This window comes from Pinus tabuliformis, chromosome 3_2 (genome assembly GCF_031772625.1).
Source record: "Pinus tabuliformis cultivar Carrire ecotype Pingquan chromosome 3_2, CPIR1, whole genome shotgun sequence".
Taxonomy (NCBI): Eukaryota; Viridiplantae; Streptophyta; class Pinopsida; order Pinales; family Pinaceae; genus Pinus; species Pinus tabuliformis.
In genome coordinates this window covers 351,526,062-351,550,068 of record NC_142302.1, presented here as the reverse complement: position 1 = coordinate 351,550,068, position 24,007 = coordinate 351,526,062, and the positions used below count along the sequence as shown (strand labels likewise).

Sequence of the window (24,007 nt, the reverse complement as noted above, 5' to 3'; positions counted from 1 at the left end):
AGTACTTGAGTGAAACTTACATAACAAACAAATCATAATTGATCAAATGGTTGATACATTGAAGTTAGAAAATAGTTTTCAAAGTGATATGCACATGAAGGATCAATTGATTGATGCACTTTAGATAAAATTAAAAGAAAAGAAAGATTAAATTGATTATATGCTTGATGCAAAATCTACAGCTAAGATAGACACAATTTGTGACATAAAGGTCCTCATACAAAAAGCTAATGCAATTTGTATTACAAATGAACTCATCCAGAATGTTGATGCAAGTGGTGACATAGAGTTGTTAGAGAAGATCAATGCAACATATGATATAGAAGATCTTATCCAAAAGTTTGATGTAGCATGTGAAACAGATGAAATATTGTAAACGATTGATGCACATTGTGAGAGAAGACCTAATAGAATCATTCAGTGAATTAATGAAGGAAACAAGGAATGAAGATGAGTCACAAGCACAACATGACGACAACAGCAATAGCAAAAGAAAATGTGAAGAAGCAAAAGAACATCATCAAGATTTTTCTAAGATGTTTGTTCAAGCTTGGAAAGAGATATCATTCAACATAAATCTACATGGCTTGGGATATGACAAAGGAAACAAATTGCATATTCTGGATTATTCCAAACTAGTTCAGTTTCTGAGTGCGGGATTTCTTTAAGATGTGCGAAATTTTGAAAACAAATGCCAACATTGTCAAAGAATTTGTCACATCGAAAGTCGGTGTTTTTATCGTCATCCTTATCTTCATTGTGGGAAGACAAATCACTTCTTAGAAAAAATGTTGAAAGCATAAGTGGGTTAAGAAGATACTTAATTATGGATGGAAAATTCTTGGAGATGGAATCAAGAGGTAAAACAATTACATTAGTCTCACTACCCAATCAAGATAGAGATAACAACACAAAAAAATAGAAAAAGAAAAAAACTATCAAGCAATTATTCTAGATGATTTTGGTCATGACCCAAATCCAATTCTATATGTTCTTTGAAGTCAATGATGGTACTATCCACACTTCAAGGGGATGAAAACAATGATAAAAATAAACTTTCATACACCTTTAAGGGGGTGAGTAAATTGTGCTGAAGAATCTAGGGCAATCAGAGTAATAAGATTCTTCTTACGATGATAACTACTTGTGAGGTACTTTTTACTTTTAATTATTAGCACAGTCTTCTCTTGTTGTTATTAGAGAGTGTTTTCTTACTTCATCAAATAGTTACCAAAACAAAGGAGACAAGAACACAAGATGTTGGCTCTCTGCCAAGGCTAAAACCTCTCACTCTTTGAAAGGAAAATCTACACAAATTCTTCTTATAGAGATTCCAGTTGACGAATACCAAGACCCTTGACCTAGTAGCCACTCCAAGACCAAGACACCAATCCTCTTCTTCGTCATTGTTGAGATCATCATCACTACTACTAAAGTCATCATTGTTGTATCACTGAGGCCTTCACTACTGCACCACCGAGATCTTTATTACTGTTGCACCCTTGCTGCACCTTCACCGAGATCTTCATCACTGTTGCACCATTGTTGCATCTTCACCGAGATCTTCATCACAACAATGAGATCTCCATATATATATATATATATATATATATGAGAGTTGTACCGAGGTCTTCATCATGATCTTGACCTTGTAACTTACGTCTTCATCAAGATCATGACTGAGATCATGATTACAACTATGCCGAGGTCATGACTGTGTCTAGGATGTATGCCACACCGAGATCCTCCTCATCACAACTATACCAAGACTGTGACTATGTCTAGAGTGTATGCCGAGAGGGTATCACTGTGAGATCACCTAGATCCTCCACATCACACATAAGTCGAGACTGTGACTGCGTTTGGTATGCCGAGACAAAGATCTTCAAGACTGCAAGGAGGTCGAGACTTCATCTCTGTACCCATCCAAAAACCACAGAGATGCTTGTCCGAAATCTATCTTTCTGTGGTGACCCTAGCCACATATATATAGTGGTTGCTCATCATAAATAAGCTGACTTGTCATGCTGAACAGGTGTGTCTCCATATGTGAGCCGACTTGACTACTTTAGCTATTTTTGAGGCCGACTTCTTCAAGAGGGATTGTGCTTGTCTTTGGAGGGCTTTTAGACTTGTATACATTTAAACATAGGCTCAAGAAGAGCTTCTTCATACATGACATTGACTCTTTGATTTAATAATAAATCCTAAGGCTCTCAATGGGAGCCACTAACAAATAAACCTCTTGCTCATGACACCCATGTAACAAGGCATACAAAAATAATTTTATTTCTTTTATTTCATCATTTACAAAGATCATGTCATTATGAAGACCGAACCTAGTTACACTTTCTTCAACAAATTGATGAAGTAAAATTGGTTAGTGGTTATCCAAAAAAAAAACTACATTATTCAACTGAAAATAGTGAGTGGAAAGCCAAAAACCACCATAACAATTAAAGATGGTTTGTAGTCAACCAAAAAAACCACCAATTTAATGGAAGATGGTTGGTGGTAAGCTAGAAACCACCAGTACCAAATCAACTAAAGATGGAATCCAAAGCTCCAACTTGGATCCTTTCAACAAATTTTTCACCTTGCACTTGATAGGGGGGTATATCGAACATCGGGCTTCAAGCTTCAAAGTTTTATCAATAAAATTTCAATCAACATTCAGTCAACAATTGGGAATTCCATCATGGCAATTGGTCTCCTCAACAAAAAGTCTACAATCATTTTAATTATTCAACGAAAATGTTCAAACATAACATTTGTTCACTTCTGGATATTCAAATTTTAGCGATTTTCCAAACAAATCTTGATTGAAGCTCAATTCAGCTATTTTAGATTGACAATGACAAAAGTTATTGGTACAAAGGTTGTACAATTACTCAGACTTGTGATTAAGGGTGGGAACATTAGATTATGAGTCCGTAGACAAATACAAAGTCTGAAACCATATCTTGATGAAGTGTTGTCATGATATACTAATGAGTTGTCAGTGAGATCTAGGTCTAGATCTAGAATGTCAAATTGATGTATTATAAATTCATAACATGGGATGAATACAATGTGTAATACAATGGCATTAAGGCCCTTTCCACCCATTTGCTTGTCTTGTCTCACTCATGTTTATTCTTAACATGTCCTCCATGATCCTATGAGGTCTCCTATTCTAGATGTAGACCGTCGTATTACATGCCTCTACCTAAAGAAACATGGGTAAATCTTGATCATGGATCATGGCCTTCGTAGCCCCTATGATTGACATGCTCTTTCTCTCCACAACCCCATTGTGTTGTGGGTTTTAAGATAGTGTTAACTCCCTCTTAATTCATGCCTTTTTGCAGAAATTCTTGAAATCATTAGATATATACTCACTTCCATTGTTCGACCTCAAGACCTTGATCTACTTCCTTGTCTGGTTCTCCAAAATAGTTTTGAACCGTTAAAACTAATTGAAGATGGCATCCTTGGTCTACATGAAGTAGATCCATGTCTTTGTAGAGAAGTCATCAATAAAAGAAATGCAATACATGCCTCCCTTTACTAATAATACTAACATCGGCCATACATTCAAATGTATCAAATCCAAAATCTCCTTGTATCCAAAATTGTTCTTGGAAAAGCAACCTTGGCATGCTTTGCAATTGCACACCCCTTGCATACCCCATGTTGCTCAATATTGAAATCTGGAAGACTAGTGACAATATCCATCAAAATCAACAACACCCTATAATTTAGGTGCCTCATCCTCCTGTGCCACAACTCACACACAAGTTGTCAGTGATACGAACCAAGGCTCGAATAGGCTCACCCACTAACCTGTACAATTGCCCTCTCTAAACCCAATAACCTAAGTTGTGTCAAGACTAGATCCTCCTAGTCTAATAAGTGTTGGCCCTTTCTGGAACTCCTTGGCCAAGCCCTGGCCTTCCATGCCCGGTACTGAAAGCAAGTTCTTCTTAAGCCCTAGAACATACAACATATTCTTCAATTCCAACGAGTTACCTGACTCAAGCTAAAACAAAATTGCCCCAACTCCTTTTATTCCATACGTGGCATCATTACCAAGTTGTACATGTACACCTGAGTCCTGCTCCATCAAACCAGTAAACAACTCCTATGGTGATGTCATATGGCAAGATGCACCACTGTCCATGTACCATGCACTCCTAGAAATTGTCCTAGTAGAAAGGTAGGAAACAAATGAGAAATCCTTCCCAATTGTCACAGTAAACTCACTCATTTAAGTTTCAATTGAGGCTGCTACCTCCTACTATTAACAACTTCTCTCCACCCTTCTTCCTCTCTAGACACAATGATGCATAGTGACCATGCTTATGACATACGAAACACTTGAATTTACTCAAGTCTCTCTTCTTCCCCAGATGTTAGGATGAGACATTACTCTTCCTTTACCAGAACCCTTTCCTTTGGCCTTCCTTGTCTAACTAACAAGGGCCACGTTCTCATGCAAACATCGCCTCCCTTAGAAACAGAAAGCCCCCAAGCATCTAATTGAACCATCAACAAGTAAATTGAGGCTTTCCCAAATTTGGCAATGATTTGATGAAAAATCTGCCATTCTGAGATCTTAGATTCACCAAAGCAAAGTACATCATCAACGAACATAAGATGTGAGATTGATATATTTCTCGTAACTCTACAACTGATAATCTTACCTACCTCCTTAGCCACTCTGATTCCTCTGATAAGCCCATCAATGACCAATAGAAACAGTAATGGTGACAGCACACATCCTTGACACAAACCTCTAGAGATCCAAAAGAAATCTGTTGGCAAACCATTGATCAACACAACCAAATTCGCCGATGTGGCACATGCCATGATGTAGTCGATGTGTATACGGGGTAAACCAACTTTATCAATAATCAATTTGAAAGCCACATGGCTCTAATCTCCTACTCGTGAGCTACCAATCATTGCGGATTTGTTGTTGAAGAAACTACTTTGTCAACAATCTCCCAAAGATCATTTCCTTCAAAATCAAAGCAACTCTTACTTCCCAAGGCAAGAAGTTTGAAGCTCCATCCAATCTGTCTTCAAACCTAAGACTAGTTGCCTCCATCTTCTAGATTTAAACAAAACTGCCCTGAAAATGTGCTTAGTCCTTCAGGTACCCAGTAGAAAATATTTGTTGGTCCCCAAATCTACTAGATCTTCCTATTGTATACCCAAATCTGCAATAGATTTGTGATTTGGTCACTTAGATCTGCAATATTTGCTTGTTGTAAACCTAGATCCACACTAGATCTATTTGTTGGTCACTCAAATCTGCAATCTTTGCTCGTTGTATATCCAAGTCTACACTAGATTTATTTGTTGGTCACTCAAATCTATACAATTTGCTTGTTGTATACCCAAACCTACACTAGATCTATCTATTGGAATCTTGGTTTTGCAAGATCTGCCTATCGTAAACACAGATCTACTGTTTTGTAGCCTTCAGATTCATTATTGTAACCTTCAAATCTGTTATTGTAGCCTTCATATATGTTGCAGTAACCTTTAGATTTGTCGCAGTAACCTTTGAATACATTGTTGTGGCTTTCAAATCTAGTGTTGTAACTACTTGGAAATTGAACAATCTCCATTTCGACAAACCTAGATCAAATAGTTCCCTATGATTTCCTTACTGAAAAATTAATTTAGATTGAATTCTTCAGCTTATAATCTCCAAGATGCACACAAAAATTTTCACCCTTCAAATATTAGCTTTTCATTAAAATTACTCTAAGCTTACAAGGACTCCCAAGCTAGGAAAGTAACCCCTAATATAATAAGAAAAAATTACAGCAAAACCTGCCTGTTTCTGCACCATACAACCTGTATGACCCTACCAAAACCTGTTGTAAAAACATTCCTACTTCTGTTCAAATCTTTCCCAAAAATTTGTATGGTTGCCCTTCTCTTTTTTTAGGTTGTATGAACTCCTAAAATTGCATATGCACATGTTGTGTACTAGGATAATCTCCTTTTGTCGCTCACATGGTGTCCTCTTTTCTCCTTTCAATTTGAACGTTGAGTGAAAATACTTTATCACTCTCTCACTTGTGTTTTTCTAATGCTCTTTGTATGTCTTTTCTTTCACTTTGTCTTTCTTTTATAACATCGAGTAAATGACCAAGTATCCATAACCCTAATCTCTCAATGAGATTGATGTTGAGATTAAATCTCAATCAACAATGAAGATTACATCTAAAGTATCCATAACCCTAATCTCTCAATGAGATTGATGTTGAGATTAAATCTCAATCAACAATGAAGATCACATCTAAATCACTCATGTAAATAATTTACATTTTTCTAGACATTGGGCAACACCCTAATAAAAAGGCTCTTCATTTTAATGATTAACTTTAGTTAAAGCGAATTACAAAATAGAAAAGACATTTTTGGATGAATTGCACACATCTGACACTAGACCTATGCAGAATTCCTATTTGATGCTACAAACATCAACAAAAAGCGTTGATTAAAGGCTCTTTTTTTCTAAAATCGATTTTGATAAGACACATGACAAGGTTGAATGAGATTTCAGCCTTGAGATGTTGGATTAGTTGGAGTTTGGTTCCTTCTATCATAGGTTAATGGAAGCTCTCTTCTTGCAACCTTTAGTAATGATAAGTGTGAATGGTGTACTTTTTTATCCTATTCTTCTACAACAATCTATTTGGAGAGGTTGTCGTCTTACTCATATGTATGCGATTATAGTCAATGTTCTAGATCATTTGTTGGAGACAACTAGGGTGGAAGAATAAATCGAAGGAATTTCTTTACATTGTGGCAACCAACTTGTCAATGTCCATTTTGCAAATGACTTGGCTTTAATGCATGAATTGACTCAATAACCTATGGAGAGTGCCATTCTTTGCTTTGACACATTTTCAAGAGCTCCTAAAGCAACTATTAGCACGGAAAAAATAGAGGTCTTTTTTACTAGCCAAGATGATCCCCATGATTAGTTGAGTTAAAAATGGAAGATTATAAAACCTATGGAGATTCTTCATTATTTGGGCATTCCTTTTGCTATGCAACTCTCTCATTGATCAATGGAAGTCAATGACCGCCCAATTTGAAAAACAACTTCCACGTTGGAGTCATCTCAATCCTTCACTTGCCAAGAAGCTTACAATTGTTGATATAACTCTTGGACCAAGCCACATTGTCTTTTCCATTCTTAGGAAACTTATTAAAAAATGGAGAAGGTTCATTTTCTTTGGGGCAAGGAACATGGGTGAAAAGGATCCCTTTGGTGGCTTGGGATATTTGCACTTTACCAAAAGATCGAGAGGGATTAAGCTTATCTGACATAAGAACTCAGGAAGTTGCTCTTGTCAATAAATGAGTAGTACAATCAAAGGAGAGGGTTGCTCTTTGGAAACTTTTATTCTATCACTAAAGTCAACATACTCACCATATTCACAGAATTAAAGGCCCTTTAAGATAAATGAAATAATTATAAATGTTAAGTCCTTAAAGCTTTTAGATTCATTTCCATTTAAAAGGATGTGGGTTGCATGATTGCGTGGAGAGGCACTCTCCAACCCAGTATGGAAGAGATATTGTAATGTCATGCCATGTCCTATGAAACATTTTGACCCAGTTAAATTACATAACAATAAAAAATTAAAAAAATAAAATAAAATAAAAAATAAAAAATGAAATTAATAATTAAAATAAAATTGAGGTAAATTAGTCAATTTACTATTAGTAGATTTTTGGCTCCAAGTAGTAAGAACCCATGGATTTTCCCATGGTATTCTTCTTTAATGTAGTCTATTTAAATTTTAAAGGTATAAAATTCATGTTGTAATGTCCTATCCTATTCTGTTAAACATTTTGACTCCGTTAAATTACATTTAAATAAGAAATTAATTAATTAAATTTAAAAAATGAAATTAATAATTAAAATAAAATTGAGGTAAATTAGTCAACTTACCATTTATGGTTTGTTTAGCTCCAGGTTGTGACAATAGGTGATTTTTCCCATGGTATTCTTAACCCATGATTCTTCCCATGGAATTTTTCCATAATGTAACCTATTTAGAGGCATCAAATTTCATAGGATTTACAACAACCATCATCTTGTGTCATGTAAACATTAGTTGTTTTTTGACTTCGGGTTTTGTCAACCCATGCCCTCAAGATTCAACAAATCTCATTTGAGTTACCAATCCTAGGACAAAAAACCAGGGGATCAAAGGAAGCCTATTACATTGAGGGTTCCTTCTCATTAATTGAAGCTCGAGATCTCCAAGCTGAGGTAGTCGATCGTCAAGGAATAGGGCTTGGAATTTCGACTCCTAAAAGGAAGTCTTACGATGATATTATCTGCCAAGAGAAAATTGGTGGTTTGAAGTTGCAATAGACAACTAAAATCCATAGCTTAAAGGTCTATGGATCTCCTTCTAGAAAAGTTGTTGTTTTAAGTAGTTGGTTTTCCATAAGTTTGATGATAGTATCATAAACTAATCTAAATTTTGTATAATTAAAAAATTACATATAAAAAAATTTCTCTATTTGCATCTAGGGCTTTTTCATAATAAGACTTTATGTATAGGAGAGGCGGTTCATGATATGGAAATTTTATTGTGGACTTAATATTTTTGAATGAAATTTTAAATAAATTATAAAAACATTGAAACATTTATTGTTGGCATTACGAAGACTCGTCAAATTGGTATAAGAAATTTCACAATTGACATAAATCCTCTAAATTTATATCTATAAAGATTCAGACATCATAAATGGAACTGAAATAAGTATCTAATTAAATATATAGATTGGATGTGATTGCAATATTCAATAATTGTTTTTTGCACCCAAATGTGCTCTCCATTTACACTAGCGAGAGCATATCGTTGAGGAGAGAATAATTTGAAATTTTATTTTGGTTTTCCAAGAAGCAAAGGGTCTAGGCCTCTAACTTCAACCAATACCATCTTTGTGTTAGCTAGTAATGTAAATCAGCCTTTCCGGTAAGAGAAGTTAAATTCAATTCAATTCTTTTATATTTTTTCAAATTAACTTTTATTTGAATTTATTAATATATTTTAGTTTAAAATTATTTGATTAAAATTAATAAAATAATAAATAAATTTATATAACATTATACAATGAAAATAAATGATAAATAAAAATCATCATAATGGCAAACGTATATTCCAAAATCATCTCCAGCAACATTTTCATTTTCTTGAACTGAATTTAATTTTTATAGCTTTTTCTATTGTTTAAATTTTATTTCTAATATGGGACTTTTACAAAATTTTGAAATTAAAATTTTACAAAATTAAAATGGCAACCGGAGATGTTCAATTAAATTAAATTCATTTATATTTATTCCAAATTAACTTTTATTTTAATTTATAAATATATTTTAATTTAAAATGATTTGATTAAACTTAATAAAATAATAAATTATCTTAATAAATATTTTCATTCTAAATATAAAACCTAGCGCCTAGAGGGATCAAATCTCTTGAGGTGCAAATCTCTTTTAGAGTGAAAAGATATTTGATCCCTTTCAGTGGTTGGTAAATCCAAAGTTATGATGGATCTAGACTCGTATATAGTATCTAGTTTTCTCACATGGCAGTTTGATGGACAGTCATCATGGACCTCAAGATGCTTGGATCGGCATCGAGACCTATTTACACATTTCAGCCTACCAACGTCAACTTTGTCTCTAGACTATATTTTTCAGCAAAAAAAATTGGCCCTAAAATGCTTCTCTTGAGCAATAATCTAGATTCACAAGCACTAATAATGGCATACTTGGTGTGATCTTAATAGAGATTAAATTGTTTAGATAGAATTGTTTATAATGCCCTCTATAGTATCATCCTTGAAGTTACAGTTTTAAATGGAATTCTATAGGTCTAGGTCAAGTTTATTACAAAGGGATTAGACATGGAATAGTGGGAAACAATTCTATATTTATGTGGAAATAAATCTTTATGACCTTGTAAGGCAAACCTCAAACATTGTCTCACACAAAGTTGGGGGATGAGGAATCCTGTAGCACATTGGTTGAATTGGTGTCAAACCATTTAAAAATCTCAATTTCAAGAACAAATTATGGGGGTGGCTTGTGCTTCACCAAGACTTGGTTTTCGACATTGTCACCTCTTCAACTCAATCTGAGTGGAAAAACCATAATCCATAGATGCAACCTTGAGGTAACCTTAGGCTAACTACCATTGTCATTTTAGTATAGTTCTCCTCTTCACTTTTGGACAACTCTCTAAACACCAAGTGGGGTATCCCTAAGTATGTTATGGATATGACTAAGTCTAAAAGATATAATTATTCGAGAACACAAGACTTAACAAGTAAATTTTAACAATAATAACTATGTGATGCACAGGTTTACTTTGTGAAACATAAATGAGATAAATCCCCAATATAAGATATGACCTTGAAAGTAAAAGGATTTAACACTAAGAGAAATCTTAGATACGATGCTTCACACAAGTCATTTCCAGCATTTATAAAACCATGTATACATCGACTAGATCCAACTTAGGTAAACCAATTCATAATCAAATGGACCTACGAATCAAATCTAGACTCGTGATATTATTTAGGGCATTTTCCATATTTACACAAGTGGCAAAAATCACTTGTTAAACCCATGCAATTGATGCAAAATTAAGCTCAGCAGATTAACTCACAAATCTGATTTCTTATATGCTAACTAATAACACAAGTACAGGATATAAACTTGAATTAACAACTTGGGAATAATCATAATTAGGGTTTTATGAGTGAGACTAAACAAATTCTGGAATGGTGATTCAAATGAAACAAATCTATGAAATTACTTTTAGCTATGCAAAATGACGAGACCTGAATTTGAAATACAATAAATGATATTCAAAAATTTATGTTATATTTCAATAAACAAAGAAAATAAAGGATTTTTAGGATTTTTGTATGGTGGTTGAAGAAAGAAACCAATGCCAAATAAAACCCTAGGTCCAATTGGTTCAAGAACCATCTTAGAGGGATATTTTCTGATGTAACTGGAGCTGGAACTGAAGCATGGAAGCTCACAAGATCCACCCTAATATTGCTGGAAATGAATGTGGATCTTTCACAAGGGCTCCAAAGGATGCTCCTTTAACCAACTACTTGAATTTACCCTAGAATTGGAATCAACATGCTTGCAAGTATTCCAAAGATATATCAAGCAAATTATTAACCCCAGAAAAGATAGAAAAGGGGAAAATAGGTGTTGCCAGACTAAACTCCCTCCAAGTAGTAGATAGACCCTTCAAATGGATCAAGTCATCGGCCTTTGCCATGTAAAAGAATCCACACCACTTCAAGCTTAAAGAACCAAAACATTCAGCCACACATGAAAGAAAAGCCTTAAATGACACCCCAAAATAGCCTTAATGCTTGATATTTGACAAGTGTTGTCTCAAATATTCCAACAACAATAAAATAGCCAAGGAGGGGAGCCTCTTGAATAGAGTTTTAGGTTGAAAACCCCTATGAATAAGATAATATTATCCTAGGTTAAAACCCCAGATCTAGCCTAGGAGATCATAAAAAACCATTGTCCTTTAACTACCTAAGGAGGAGAAGGTCAACAATACATAGAAGATGTGAAGTGGTTATGCCACATGTACAATAGTCTCGATGGAGGGACGACATCTTCATCAAAATGAGGAAAAGGCTAGGTCAAAGCTCCAATGTCTAGCCTCTAATCGAGGAGTGCGATCTAACAACCTCCCTCAAGTGAGGATGACCCCTCAAAAGATGAAATAGCTAGGCATGCAAGACATCCAAGGTGGCATGTGTGGCACCAAGAAGATGGACGGCTCATCTCAAAATGCTCCAACAGCCCCAAAGTGAGCCCTCCAAGGTAAAACTAACTCCTCAAAGCATGTCAATGATCACATCTAAGGAATGAGGAGTCAAAACAAGCTCAACTTCCAAGGAAGACACTGCAGCCTCATCAAAAGATGGACAACTTCTCAAGAAAGGTGACATAAGCCTCTAAATGTGTGAATAATAGTGCAGCACTCCAATGGGGTTGATGTGTCATCCTCTCATAGTCCATCATATAAAAAAAGTGACCCCATTGAAGGTTAGGTGTTCAAGGGCAGGCCAATCCATCGTCCAAGTGCATAAAAATATGTAAAATGGGAAAAATGCTCCATGTGAATGTGCTTCTCATTAATCTCAAGGGCCAAATAACCCAAAAGTGCTCAACAAATAATCACCTAGGAAAAAGTATGACATACATTCATAGATTCATGCTTAGGCTAAAGGGGAAGTGTGTTTCTAGGTATAAAAACCTTACAATAACATGACATAGCCTTTACAAAGAGTAAAGTAAAAAAAAAAAAACTAGAGGAACTCTAAGTAATGTGTCACAATAGTGCGAACAGCCTTGCACACCCCAATCGACCATAAATGATCTCTATAAGAAGGTTAGAATGAGCCATAAGGATAGGACTCGCCTTGAAATCAAATTTAAAAAGGACAGGTCATGACCAACCACAAGGGTCTAGAGAACTCACCTAAGTGGAAAACAAAAAACAAAAAACAAAACTTAATTTTACATAAATCACTAAGCTAGTCTAGTGAAAATACAATTGTTACATAATCACAACATTTGGCTCATCATGATAAATCATAAAGGTCTCTTTAAGATACAGTTGATCATCGAACACTAGGCTCAAACGTCATCTCAAAAAATGTGTACAAGATCAACTGAGATGCTAAGACAATTTGGAAAAAAATATAGGGCTACCCCGATGTAAATCTGAGTAACAAACACCAAGCGCCATAAATTTGGTGTCACAATGTTACACTTTATGGTAGGCATGAAACAATAGAGGCATGTCTTTTGGAAATACTCATTTGTTAAGACCTTTTGGGCATTGTTACAAGTTGAACTTACCTATTTGTTTATTGTCTTGCTTTTCTGAAAACATCCTCTCCTATGGGACACTTGGATATTTAGAGACAACTACAAATCTTTATGGCAGAGAGTTCAATTTTCGTTATTGGCTTTTTGTGGAAAATCAATATAAAGCTTCTTGTCATGAGGACCCGTCCCCTCTTTAGCCCAAAGGGATTGAGCTCTTTAATATTTTGCTTGCTAAATTCAAATTCATTTATTTCCTCTAAACATGCAAACTCCCTTCCTATTAGGGCCCAGGTTCACATGCTCACATTTATAACTTTTTTACAAAGGGAATTTCCTTATAACTTCGCTGCTAGATTATTGTAATCCTCTTTGTTCCATGATGTAACTATTTGTTCCAATGAGGTAATATATGATGCATTTCTCTAACAAAAAATACCATGAACTAGTATATTGCTTGCAAAATTTATTTGTCATGTATTTTATTGCCTATAAGTTTGAACATATGGATAGAGATATCTCAATTAACCTTAGCCACAAGGTCAATCCACTATATCAGCATGGATTAAAGATTTCACATTTGTAAATATAATGTAAAAATTATCACCATGTCTCTAAAATTCACCACAAAATCTCCAGGTCATCTGTGCTATGTTTCTCAATTTTAACAATCAAGCACAATGGAGAATGATCTAAACTAATTTTTGAACAAGAGTAACTAATGCCAAAAATAAAAGGCGATTCAAAGAGATAGGTAGAGTTATTTGTGATCCACCCAAGGCATGTTGCCAATGAGAACGCCATCAGTCACAGGTTCAAATCCGGTTTAGTCCCTAGAAGTTACCAGCAGCTATTATAGCTAGCAGTTCAGCTACGCTCTATCCAAATATTGTAGGGAAGAAAGGGGGACCTTGTGAGATTTTCTTTGGAAAATAAAAGGTATAAATATTTGTGATATTATGCAAACAACTTACCCAGCGAGGAAAACTATCCAAGCAAAGATTTCTCAAAAAAAAGAACAAGAACTAAGAGATGATTGCAATAGGTGGGGAGGAGGAGGGGGTCCAATTTAAATGCAATATTGCATCAATCAGAATGCAATATAGATCAAGCCTCAAAAATCCTAAATGGCATTAAGGTGAAAACTCCTTCCTTTTAGTTAATGTGAAATTGCTCTATTTTTGGATGCCAATAATGCAAGATCTTCACTTCAAATGTGTTCCTCTATTTATTATACTTAAAAATCTAGGATGGAGAACCATATCTAGAGCATGGAACAACCCTTTTTACTTTTATGTTATCCTGCCCACCTGTTTTCTGTAGCTTGAAAATTTTTCATTTCATGTTTAATGGGTATTTTAGCTTGGCTGTAACTCGCGAAATTTGAAACTGAAAAAGTCATGGTTATTTAAATTTCAAAATTGGTCGTCATTTTGAGATTTGGTGGCTTTCTGTATTTCAAATTTTTAATGCAATGAAAAATAGTCACATAAATTAAAAGGGATATGAAAACAAAGAAATGTGAAGGAAACATCAGGGAATCATTCTGGAGTAATATTTAAATTCTAGTATTGAAAGTAATGGTGATTTCAGCGCTAGTATCAATATGACTTTGCTCTAGTTTTTGCTCTTTCTATACTATTTTTGTGATTTCTTAATTTTTTCATACATTTCTGAAGCATCTAAACTAAGAATTTTCCCTGCAAAATTTGCAAGGTCAAAATGATAGAATTAAGCAGGCGTCAAGTTGTTTGTTAAGTCGAGGTTGTCCACATATGTTAGTCTTTCTTACCATAAAGCATTTTCTAGTGACATGGTCTCAGCATATTCTCCATAATTTGATTTAATTTCAATTTGTCGTTTGTCTTTTTTCTTTGTCTATTTTACTTTTTTTTTCCAGCTAGGTTGAGCCTAGGCCATGGCCAGCCCCAATGTTGGATGGAAGAACACTCTGCCCACAAGTGGGATGCTGTTGCTAGGATTGTGCAAAGCTTAGTCAAGCCTGAACACCTCACGAGCGCATCTTAACCCCATAGGTGACTCCCACCCTGAACTCCTCCCCATAAGATTTGAACTAGTGACCTGATGAGGACTAAACCGCACCCAAACCAACTAATCTACACCTCATAGCTTTTTCAATTTGTCAACTTAACTATGGGTAATCTCCACTACTAAATTTAATTGATTGTCCAAAGTATTAAAATAACCTTCAGTAAACTTAACATCCATGTTGCTCGTAACGTTTTTTGGAAGTCATAAAAACATATACTTCGAAGAAAAGGGTCAAGGCTATATCACTTACTTTATGGTTCATATAAAGGGGAATAAAACATGCCATCTTGGTCAGTTTATCCGCAAGTACAAGTTTTTGTTCATTTTGTTTTGTCTTTTTAGTAGGCAAGTGTCAAAGTTCCCATAGATGAATTATTTCTTGTTATAGGGAGTCGGTAGAGTAGCATAAGGTTTCTAGTTCATGCATTCTTTTATTTAGCAGATAATTTTTAGTATTCTATATCTTTCATGTTCCTACAATAGAGCTAATGTTTAGCCCAAATTCCAATCATATGTTTTGGTTTTTCGTATGTGACTTGCTAACAAGCTATTATGAATTTCATAAATATATTTTATGAAAAGGATTCATATCGAGGAGCATAATTACATGTTTGCACCATCATCCTCTATAATATAATTGGGTGTGCGATTACACTTTTTTAACAATTAAAAAATACACAAAAGAAATGGCATTCTTTGATATCTATGCTATCATTTTTTGGCATATATTCGAGAGAGGTCATCTGTTACTATGTATTATTTTCATGCTTTATAAGAGTATAAGATTGTATTTTATAAAATATTATGCATCACTACCTCAATTTTTGTTGGTGAATTCTTTTTCGAGTGTATAATAGGGATTTATGATCCAATATTAATTGTGAGTCATTATTTTTCAAGTCATTCTTTATGTTCTGTGTAAGTCATTTTACGTCTCTAATTATAGGCAATTATGGGTCATCTATATCAATGAGTGTTGGTGAATTCTTCTTTTGGAGGATTATCATAGTCATGCGTGGTCCATTATTACCTAGGAGTTAATTTTGAGGCATAATTTTCTTTCTTTACAAGTCATTTTAAGTTTGTAATTTTTAGGATCATTATCACCTTAAGTCATTATCTTTCAGGTTGTCTTACCATGTCTTAGTGGCATGATTCTCTGCTAAAAATTCATAGTCAAACATGTGTTATCCTCTATCTATGTTACTCATTTTTCACTTAAGCTATTACTCTTCCATCTTGGGATAATACAACTCCTATAACTTGCATCTCTATGAATTATAAATAGTTTTGAGCAATGTTGTGAACATCGTGATCGGGATTAAATCGGCGAGGGGAAAAAAATCAGGAAAAAAATCGGCAAATACAAAAATATTCATTTTTTTCAATTTTTTTGATATCTAAAACATCTACAACATAAAATAAATGCATTGACACATAAATATGATAAAAGAACTAATATATAAGATGTGTAATATCATTTCTAGTGCAATCACACATAATAGTGAATCATGTCCTAAATAGTGAGTCCTAAGTCCCAACTCAGCCTCAAAATATCAACAAAAAATATAATAATGTATTTCATATCATGAGTCATAATGTCGTATACAATGAAATGAACCACATAACTAATACTATTGATTTCCTCTGCCCCTCTTAAGAGAAAATGCAATATCTTTCCCTCTAGATGTAGATGGTGGTGGAGTTGGTAGTGGACTCTGCTATGCTCTAGAAGCTGAAGAACTAAGAGCTACAGGAGGTAGACCACGTCCTCTACTAGCGATAAGGATAGCCTAGATAAGTGGTGTCACCTCTTCCTCCTCCTCCTCTACCCCCTCCACTACCTCCTGCTCTAACCAATCAACAATAGACTCCATGAGAGGCCTCTCGACCTCAACCCTCCATGTAGCAGTGGTGTCAATCCCATCCAATGAGATGGCCTCCACATCAAGTTGCCTCACCCACAATCGAAGATTGTAGTAGACGTAGACCATGTCATTAAATCGATGGGACTCCAACCTGTACAAGGGTCATAAAATAATAATTATAAAAAAATATTATTTAATGAATCCAAAAAATTAATTGGAAATTTGGAATGTTTTAAGTTTTAACCTGTTGTGCTTCTTGGTGTGTATTTTTTCAAATACACTCCCGTAGCGCTCGCATCCTGAGGAGCTACATGTTTGGCTGAGCACTCAAATGGCAAGCCTTTGCAAATTGGTACTCTGCCACCATAGCTTCTCCACCATGCATCTACAACAAAATTACAAATAAGATAAACATAAGAAAAAAATGAAATTTGAAAGTTGAAGCAAAGTATGAAGTTATGAACTTGAAGAGACAATGAAATTTGAAACAACTTAAAACATACATGGGATTTTAGTCTTCCTATCAACTACAACCATGTCAAAGCTAAATGTGCCACATGCCATCCTATATATCTCCATTTCTTTGGAGATTTCTGCACGTTCTGCTAGAGATGGCACCATCCTCTGAACACAGGTGAAGAATCCATCCATGACCTCAGCATCAAATAAGAACCCACAAGAGTAAGCAAATGTGGGGTTCAGGTAGATCCCTACAGCATGAATGGGACAATGGAGTGTATTGTTCCATCGTTCATCAATCACTTCCCATAGGAGGAGTTGTTTCTAAAACCCCTCATCTCCCTTATCATCATAGTAGGTCTGAATGGATTCTTTGGCCCTGTCCATGGCCTCACACAAGTAGCCTATTGCGGGCTTGTCACCATCAACTAATCAAAAAACCTTTACCAAAGGTTCAGTAATGTTGCACACCTCCTACACTCCCGCCCAGAAGCTTTCCTGGTATGAAACTAATCTGCATATGGCCTCTCCCTCTGGTTTGTGGCTAAATGCCAAAGCGCGCCACTCATATGAAAGAAACATTCTCTTCACATCCCATATAGAATTCAAGAAGAATTGAAGAGATATGAAACTAGTAGCAAACCGTGTAATGGCAGGGCGCACTAACTCCTTGCTGTTGGTGAATGTTCTCATCAAATGAAGCACAGATGCATGATTATATATAAATTTTGTACTGCTTTTTGATGAGTCAACAAGGTCTTTGACAAAAGAAATTTTTCCTATGTCCTCCAACATCAAATCAATGCAGTGTGTAGCACAAGGTGTCCAAAATATGGTAGGATGCCTCTCCATAAACATCTTGCTAGCAGCAATATAATTTGCAGCATTGTCCATTATGACTTGGACAACATGCTCTGGACCCACCTCCAGAATAAACACATCCAGCAAATCACATAATAATCGTGCATCTTTGATATGTGCACATGCATCAACAGATTTCATAAACATTGTCCCCTTGGGACAATTAACCAAGAAGTTTGTAAGACTTCTACCCTTTTGATTGGTCCAACCATCTGACATCACAGTGCATCTTGTGTGTGCCCATGATGCCCTAAACTCCTCCAATCTCTTGGCGCAGTCAACCTTTTCATTTTGAAGAATGTGCCCTCTAAAATCGTCATAAGAAGGGACTTTGTACCTTGGGCCAACACTGCAATATCATCAGCAGCAGGTTGGAAAAATGGATTGTTTCTTGCAACGCTGAAAGGAATATCACTCCAAAGAAGAAACTTGCCCAACAACTTGTCAGCTTATTCTTTCTCCTTTTTTTAATAATTGAAGAGATAGATGGTTGTGAACCACGTGTGGTTCTAGGAACAAAATATGATGAGGCAGCTACGGGGTTGGTTGTAGACACTGACGCTGAAGTAGAACCAGTGCCACTCTCATGTTCACCTCCTAACACTCTACTCCTTGCTAGTTGACTCTTCAGAGCTGACTTAGATAGTTTGGTTTGCTCTATTTCTTCCAATGATCTGAGGGCTCTTTGGATGATTTCCGTATTTATATTTGAGCAAGGCCCTACCTCATGTCCAGGGATTTGTGCAAGGTGATACTTCAATCTGTATACCCCCCCTGTCATATGATGCCCACATAACTTGCAAGTCAAGTTTGATCCAATTTCCTTGGCATGTTTGTAACTTTGTTGAACTCGAGTTTTAATGTAAGATGAAGTTTGAAGTTGAACATAAGGCACAAGAAGAATTGCAAGTTAAAAAAATAAAAATAAAAATTTACATACAACACATTGAATTTTTTACCAAAAAAAAGCCTCAACTCAATGCAACAATAATGGAAAAAATGCACGTTCAAACCCAAGCAAAAATGATGCAAAAAAATCTAGGGCACAAGAAGAAATTAAACTTATAAATCTAACAATCAAGTTTTTGCATTTTTGACCAAAATGAACCCTTTCCACTCTATGCACAAAAAAAAAAAAAAAACAATCAAATCCACTCAAAAATCATTGAAAATCAATGGGTTATAGAAACCCAAGCAAAAACAAGAAAAAAACAAAAAAAAAATGGCCAAATTTGATGCCCATACCTGGAAACCACACTTTGCTGAAGAAACTTGGTCCAAACTCGAATTTTTCTTGCTTGGGATGCTAAATTCCTTCGCTTTTCTCCTCTCTTGCCCTTGTAGATGACTTCTTCTCCTGCTCAACTCTCAAACTTGCCCACTATCTGAAAAAAGAGACACAAAAAAACAAAAAATCGGCCCTTTAAACTCGTTGTTTCTGCTGTCCACAATTTTTAATGATCGGATCGCAATTTTTTGCAAATAAAAAAATCTTTGAAAAAATCGGCGATTAAATCGTTTTGGCGAAAAAAATCGCGATGTTCGCAACACTTTTTTTGAGCAAGTGTTAGGGTTTGTGCCTCCATTAATCTTTTCTTTAGGAGGTCACGTGACTCATGTTGTTTTTGTTCCCATCCAATTTTTTTTATTTCTTTACAAATTCTAACAATGTTGTTATTATTTGAGAAAAATTTAACACATCTTTTATAAAATCATGTTTTAACAATGTTGCTTTTATTTCTTTACAAGTTTCATATTTTTTGGATGTTTCTAAGGGATCTCCATTCCTTAACTACTTTGCCTATTGGACGGTTGACAAAACTTTTTTTAAGGTGGTGTAACCTAAATATTCAACTTCCTTTTCGGAAGAAGGTACGTTTCAAGAGTCTTCACAAAAAAAACTTTTTTTAAAAAACTGATGTATTCCAAATATTCAACTTTCTTTGTGGAAAGGTTACATTTTGAAAGTTTGGAATTTAATTTTGTCTTCTTTGGTTGTTTTCATATCAATGTAAATCCATCTTAACCTTAGATATATAAAGCACCAAAAGGAATCAAATTTCTTGAGGTGTAAAACCTTTTGATGGTGGAGAACTTGGGATCTGATCCCTCTCAACACTTGATAGATCTAGAGCTAAGATGGATATAGGTGGCTTATTGTAAAAATATATTATTTTTTCTTGCAAAAAACCAACGTGATGTCCACATTGCACTTGATTATTCACTCATGACACATATCCTCCATATTGGTTTGGTTATTATTGAAGTATATAATTTTTTTCATATATAAAGTCTATGTCACATGAAAGTCACGCTCACTAACTTGTTACATGCCTCCTTCACACTAGATTGTAAAAGTTGCCTCTCGAATGGAACAAGTTTAAGATGAGATTTATGCTCCTCTCCATTTCTATTAAAAACATGTCATCTCATATTACACCAATGAATCTCCCTAAGTAGATAGGATATGATTTTACATGGTCTCACAAAAGCAACAAGTGTACTTAGAGTTCTTTGTACATAGAGTTCTCTTGGATACATCTTTCATTCTCACCTAGTGATACCCACTTCTTAGGTTTATTTTTTAAAAGACAATTGTCATTTGAATATGTCTAGGAAGTCATTTATTCTAGATAGGGAGTATTTGTCTCTTAATTGGACTTGATTCAAAGATCCATAGTCTATACACTTTTTTCTTTTGGAAATGCTTCAAATATTATTTCAAAAAAGAAATGAGTACAACATAGTTCAACATAGTTACATCACATAGATTAACAAGGGACTAGTAAAGTCCTAATCCACAAAATCTAGAAAGGCCATCACATCAACCCAACCCCTCATGAAGAGGGACTTAACATCATGTTCATGAACTTGCATGAGTAGAGCCAAGTCTTGCTTAAAACTCTATAAATCCCCAAGAGAAACCGGATGCAGAACCTCACTAAAAGTAACTTTATAACAATGTTTCCACAAACAAACAATTGCAACTAATGAACTAAAAGCCAAAGTGCAATTTGCAATGATTCTTGGCCATCCAAGTATTCCCAGGAATGGCCTCTTCCACGAGAGCAAAGCTACAAACAAAGACTAAAATTCAATCTAAAAACATGACCAGAAGACCTAGATCGACTAACATTTCCAAAAAGCATATTACATTATCTCCTCCTTGCCACACCCTACATAGGTTGAAGTAGTAATGCTAAATTTTTGCAACCTACTCTTAACAACAAATTTGTAATGAATTAATAACCAACCTCAAAATTTATGTTGAAGGAGGCACAAGCTTTCCAAATGGATTAACAGTGTCACAACCATCTCTCCTTTAGATCTCCAAGACCCCACCTTTTATTGAGCGAAACCCTATGTCAAACAAGTGTCGCACCAACTCATAAATGTCCTTCATCACATAGGTATATATTGGTTTACCACTTTGCCATCTTCAATCCCTCCAGATAGGAACTCCTCCCATGAATCTGTGTTTTATATAAATAGCACTTTAGAATCATACAGTAATGAATCACAAGAATAGCATTGTATACAACAAAAGGTTTTTGAGCAAAGTTAAGAGGCCATCATCAAGTGTTGGAATTCCATAAGTCCTTCCAATAGAAATGCCCTTCTGCGCCAACCTTTTATCGGCATCACTTGGTGAGTGCCCAAGCTAACCCCCATACAACTGGAATGTCTAGATAGGTTAGGAGGCTAGATCCTAAGCATGCCATCAACCTTCAAACTGCCAACTAAGAAAACCAAAGACTCTTTACCAAGCTACCCACACTGTCTTAAGCGAAACTGAATCAAGGATTACAAAGGACTTCAAATTACTAATAATGTCACAATGTTGAAAAGGGCCCTTTATCCCTTTAATGTGGTAAGTCCAATGAAGCACGACCCTTATAAGACCCTTCCATACTCGCGAGTCTTGACGAGTCACATGTCGAAACGGGTCACTCGCATAGAACGTGCACATAAGACCCTTACCCGCGCTGACTCGTGTAAGACTCACGTTGACCCGTTCACTCGTATCAAACTAGCACGGACCCATATAAGACCCATTCCAGGGCCCAACACGGACTTCCTTCAACAAATTTCGATCTTTTTTCTTTGTCTATTTTTTAAGATTTGTATTTTGTCGAGTCCTATAGGGGTCGTTCTTGATTCTTATACGAGTCGTCGAGTCAATAGCCAAGTGAGTCTTATATTAGTACGAGTCGTGCAACACTGAGCAAACCTAGTGAATATGGTGATGTTGTAAGACCATAGTTTTTAAAATCGGCTGGGTTGAACCAGAAATCAAGAGCTTGCTAACCGGAGTAATAAAGCCGATTGATGGCCGGTTAGGACCGGTTAGGTACCAAAGCAGTTGGTTTTTTTGGTACCTAACCAGCCGAGTTTGTAAAAAAACGACCACCTTGGATTAAGCATGCACTAGTTCTATAAATCTAAATCAAAAGACTTGTTGTTGGTGAGAGGGAGAGCAAGTCTACCAAGTTGCTACTTGATGCTCCCTAAGACTTCCTAGATGCTACCTAATGGTAATGTTAAATTCTTAAAGTAAAAGTGACATTCTCTTTTATCTTTGCCACTTTTACTTACATTTTTAAGATTACCATGAAATGACTCCAGATGTTTAAGACTAGTTCAACCTCATTAGAATTCATATGGAGAAAATAGAATTGCATTATCCCATTCGAAATTTAGGAGACTTAATAGTTTTCAGGATTTCAGGATCAATGAGATTGTGCCATTTCATTAGATTATATCACGTACAAGGGTATGTGATTGCCATTTAATAAGAACACCAAGCCCTATATGTAGCCCAGCGTTGGTGTTGTTGATTGTTGAACTCCTTTGTCATGGCCTTAGCAAAAATGTTATTATAGGGAAACTCGATGAGTTATTATCAAGCAATCAAGTTAATGTGGAAGCCTAAGTTTGATGAGTGATCATGTTGATCAGTGATTTGTAGTAGGCTAGCAGCCTAGTATCTTGAGTTGCACCATTGTTTGTGGACTCTAGAGGCCATTTAGAGCCTCATTGTTTATGTATTTTCTTGATGATATGTAGTGCACTCAGTTCCATTTTAATATATATGCACCCTTACATGGTATATAGATGAGCAGAGTTTGTATATTTTATCTCTAGTGGTTTGGAATCATGGTTTGTAATCTTAAAAATTGTTTTTTTTCATTAATAATCAATTATTTTATGTATTTTTTTCAATTCTAGTTTATTGAATCTGATTTGATCCAGTTTTGGTTCGAATCACGGTTAGATAGGCAATTGATTTGAAACCTGGTTCTGGTTTTTAAAACTGTGTGTAAGACCTGTTAGGAAGCATCCCATTCTATTGCCCATGTAACCCATCTGCTTGCTAGGGCCACCCTTTAGGCTTGGACATAAAAAACACCAAACCCCCTTGAGCATGAGTAAGGTACGAATGTCACAAGCAACCCCGCCTTGTTTGCCCAAGAGAAACTATAAAGCACATATTCTAAACCTTTATAAGCTACTTTGAAAGGAAAGAGACATGAGGAATAATACATATGGCTTACTACTAAAATTATGTCCATCATTGTAATGTGCCCCGCAAGTATCAAGCCAAGAAGAGACCAAGTTAGGATTTTCTTTTCAAATTTTCCCATGATTCACAAGAGAAACCTATAAGGAAAAGCGGATGCCAAAATACTAGATGATCAACCCAAGTCTAATACACTTCCACTTCATATTCAAATAGTGGGGGGTCCTCCTACCTAATAAGAAAAACCTATGTTTTCTCTTCATTAACCACTACCCTAGCAACGTCTACAAAATTATCCAATTATAACATCGTGCCTTCCACCAAAATGTTGGT

The 24,007-nt window shown here is 35.4% G+C and overlaps 1 protein-coding gene and 1 long non-coding RNA gene across 5 annotated transcripts in view; both read right to left on the bottom strand.

The window, feature by feature from the left end:
- The window catches only part of LOC149180914 (shaggy-related protein kinase kappa-like), a 228,951-nt gene that overhangs the window by 187,722 nt on the left and 17,222 nt on the right, over positions 1–24,007 (bottom strand). The gene's annotated exons all lie outside the window — the stretch shown is intronic.
- Positions 16,478–17,214, bottom strand: LOC149180915 (uncharacterized). The gene is made up of 2 exons (XR_016257501.1): positions 17,078–17,214; positions 16,478–16,984 (listed from the first exon to the last, which is right to left on the bottom strand). It is a non-coding gene; the product is annotated as an uncharacterized LOC149180915 (long non-coding RNA).